This window comes from Bos javanicus, chromosome 19 (assembly GCF_032452875.1).
Source record: "Bos javanicus breed banteng chromosome 19, ARS-OSU_banteng_1.0, whole genome shotgun sequence".
Classification (NCBI taxonomy): Eukaryota; Metazoa; Chordata; class Mammalia; order Artiodactyla; family Bovidae; genus Bos; species Bos javanicus.
The window spans coordinates 14,331,192-14,334,467 of record NC_083886.1 but is presented as its reverse complement, the minus strand read 5'-3'; the positions used below and the strand labels follow the sequence as shown (position 1 = coordinate 14,334,467).

At 58.8% G+C, this 3,276-nt stretch overlaps 1 long non-coding RNA gene across 1 annotated transcript; it reads right to left on the bottom strand.

Annotated features, from left to right (window-relative positions):
• Positions 1-997: 997 nt before the first annotated feature.
• Positions 998-3,012, bottom strand: LOC133231750 (uncharacterized). The gene is made up of 2 exons (XR_009731224.1): positions 2,387-3,012; positions 998-1,231 (listed from the first exon to the last, which is right to left on the bottom strand). It is a non-coding gene; the product is annotated as an uncharacterized LOC133231750 (long non-coding RNA).
• Positions 3,013-3,276: the final 264 nt, after the last annotated feature.

Below are 3,276 nucleotides of genomic sequence, written 5' to 3'. Positions count from 1 at the left end.
CCTGCCCCCCAGCCCCATAGAATTTCTCTAGTAGGGGGTCTTTGGCCTCTCCAGGAGTAATTCAGACCATGGAAGGCAATCTCTCTCCCACCATCCAGGGCACCTTCCACTGGAACCTGAGGATACACAGCCCCCACCCCCCCCACCCCCAGGGACCCTCTTCTGTCTGCCCAGGGTTGAGGGCAAGTGTTAGCTGAGAGGTCTGACCTCCACCTCCCACACCTGACTACCCTCTGCCCTGACCTGCGGTCCCACCCAGACTCCGTAGGAGAACTGGCCCAAGGAAAACCACAAGAGGGAGGTGAATGCCAGCCTCCTTTACCATTGAGTGCTGGGTCATCTCCTCAAGGCCTCTGCAGTCCCCTTCCCAGTGAAAGAGAGCGGCCGCAGAAGAATCTCTCTACGGTCAACGGGACTCAGGTCCAATCCCAGCTCCACCACCTCTCAGCAGTGGATTTTTAGATCAGGGGCCCAGCCTCAGTGTTCATATCTATAAAATAGGGATAACAATATGTATTACGTAGGGTTGCTGGCATGATTAAAGGTATGCTGAACACTTAGTAGGCATCCAAGAAAAAGCAGCTGTTATGAATAAAAACCACCAAAGCTGCCCCAAGTAGAGCCAGGGAACTGTTTCCTTCCACCCTCTGGGGGTCTCTCTGGCCCAGCCCTGGTGCCCTGGGCTTACTCCCCCCAGCCCCTCCTCCTGACTCTGCCTCTCTCTGCCACTTGAGCCTGGGAAATGATGCTGGGGCAGGGCAGGGGGTGGGGCCAGTCTGCAATGTCATGCCCCTACTCCAACAGGGCACGCATGCCCCAGCCTGGGCCTCTTTTTCTCAGCAAAATAACAAAATGAATCAAATTACTCATCTCAACACTCCACTCACATGCGCTTGGCTCAAAACTGTGGGAGAGATTAAGGGGTCTCCGGGAAGGAAGCTTTGCCCAAAGGAGGGACAGGTAGACGGGTCAAAAAGAAGGGTTATCAAATCACAGCCAAATTTCTGTATTTTTTTAATACGACGTGTTAGTGAAAGTGTTAGTCACTTCAGTCGTGTCCAACTCTTTGCGACCCCATGGACTGTAGCCTGCCAGGCTCCTCTGTCCATGGGGTTTCCCAGGCAAGAACAGTAGAGTGGGTTGACATGCCCTCCTCCAGGAGATCTTCCCGACCCAGAGACTGAACCCAGGTCTCCAGCATTTCAGGTGGATTCTTTTCTGTCTCAGCCACCTCGGAACATGAAGAGCAGAAGTTATTTTCATGATTATTTTCCTGTATTATTTTCAAAACAGCAGGAGGTTGCTGGATGCCGACACTTCCTGCACCCACAAGCTCCCCCACACCCAGTGCCCAGATCCCAGAGCTCTTGGAGGCAACCTGCTGGGGGTTTAGGGTTCAGTGACACAGGCTGGGGGGTCCCGCAGACCTAGATCCCTCCCTGCTCATCCCTCCCCAGATGCAGGGTCTGCAGCAGGTCACTTAACCTCCTGAGCCTCTGTTTCCACATCTGCACTGTGAGCAGAAGGCCGACCAGACCTCAGGACCCCTGTGAAGAGTTAAGCTGCCTCCCGCACCCCGTCCTGACCAGCAGAGGGTCCCTCAGGTCCCCGGGCTGTGGGCCTTTGCCTCTCAGATTTTCCCCTGAAGCAGCTTCGGGCCCCAGATCGCTTAACTTCCCCAGATATGAACGGGTCAGGAAAGAGGTGCTGGGCGTCCGGCTTCCCTCCTCCGGCGCGGCTGCGGCCGCAGGGCCTCAGGGATTCAGCCGGGATCTCGGCGGGTGCCTGCGACAGGCCGATCCCCCGCACCCCCCCACCCCCGGGGCCTTGGGGGAAGGGAAGGGGCGGGCGCCTCCCGCTCACCTTCTGACGGTGAAATGTGGCCATTTACCTTCACGCTTCAATGCCAGCCCCTAAATCACTGTCTCCGCGCCCGCGCTCAAGGTTGCTCCCGGAGCCGGCCGCCAACAAAGCCGCCGCCGCCTCCGCCCGGGACCCGGGCACCGAGCCTCAGCCCCCCTCCATGCCCCGACCCCCGCGGCCGCGAAGACCGGGAAGGGCCCGCTCCCCGCCTGGTCCGCTGCGCCCCCGCCGCCTTCCTCTTTCCTTCTGTGTCTGTCTCTCCATTTTTTTGTCCCAAGGCCCTATCTCCGGGACGAGGCATCCAGAGGCTCTCGGTCCAAACTCACCAAGAAACCTCAAGTTCACTCCCCTATGGTAAATGGACGGAGTGAGGAACACCGGCTTGAGTGAAGGAGGCTCTTAACTGTGTAGCTACTTTACGCTTGGGTCCCTCTGCCCCGGGAGTCCCCGGACTGCAGAGTCTTTGATGCAGAGACGGCCTCGCGAGTGTCACTGATAACGCAGGACCGCGTGCGCTTCTCACCTGCAGCCGCAAACACTTCACCCATCTCTGCGGCTCTGCTGTGACATGGCTTCATTAGCCCTGCTCCCTTCCTTCCCCTCCGCGATCTTTCCCTCCCTGATCTTTCTTTCCTGTCCTCCAGGATCTCCATTTGTCTTCCGTGCAAAGAGACAAGGGAGGGGGAGACGGGAGAGAGTCCAAGTTCTGGGCACACAGGACACAGGGTGGGGCGGCTGTTTGGAAAACGGGGAGCTGTTGGCGCAGAGAACCAGGACCGTGGCGAGGAGGTCTCCGTCCCTGCCAAGGCCTGACGTTCCCCCACCTGCCAGTCACGGGAGAGGTCAGCCCAGGGGGAAACGCACACGGAGGGAAGGAGCAGGGGGGAGGTGATGACCCGTCCCCACCCCACCCCCGCCCCGCTTAGGCCCCGCCCTAACCCGGAAGTGAGGCGCTGGCCACACCAGGGCTGGGGTTCTGCCCTTGTGCTCCGAGCTCTGTTTGCAGTGTCCATTCGCTGTGCCTCGAATCTCACTCATTTGCACCCTTTTTCTTTTTTCTCTGTGTGGATCGGTTAGATTGGCGTCTCATCTGACTGACGGAGACTACGCTTTCTCATCAGACCAGAGGCACCCTCCCCCACCGCCAGGGCAGAGCTGTATTCCTCCCCCGCCACCCGCCGCCCCGCATTAGATTGCTTGCTCCCCAGAATAGGGGAGCCTCCTCCATTTGCCTGAGAGCTTTCCTTTGGCAGGGGATCTGTCCCCCCATCAGATTCGGAGCTCCCCAGAATAGAGGCTTCTGTCCCCTGCCATCAGACTAAGAACTCCCCCAGGTCAAGGGAGTCTCTCCTCTGCAGACTGGGAGTCCCCATCCCTCCCACCCCACCCCCCAAGATCCTGCTGACCTCAGCT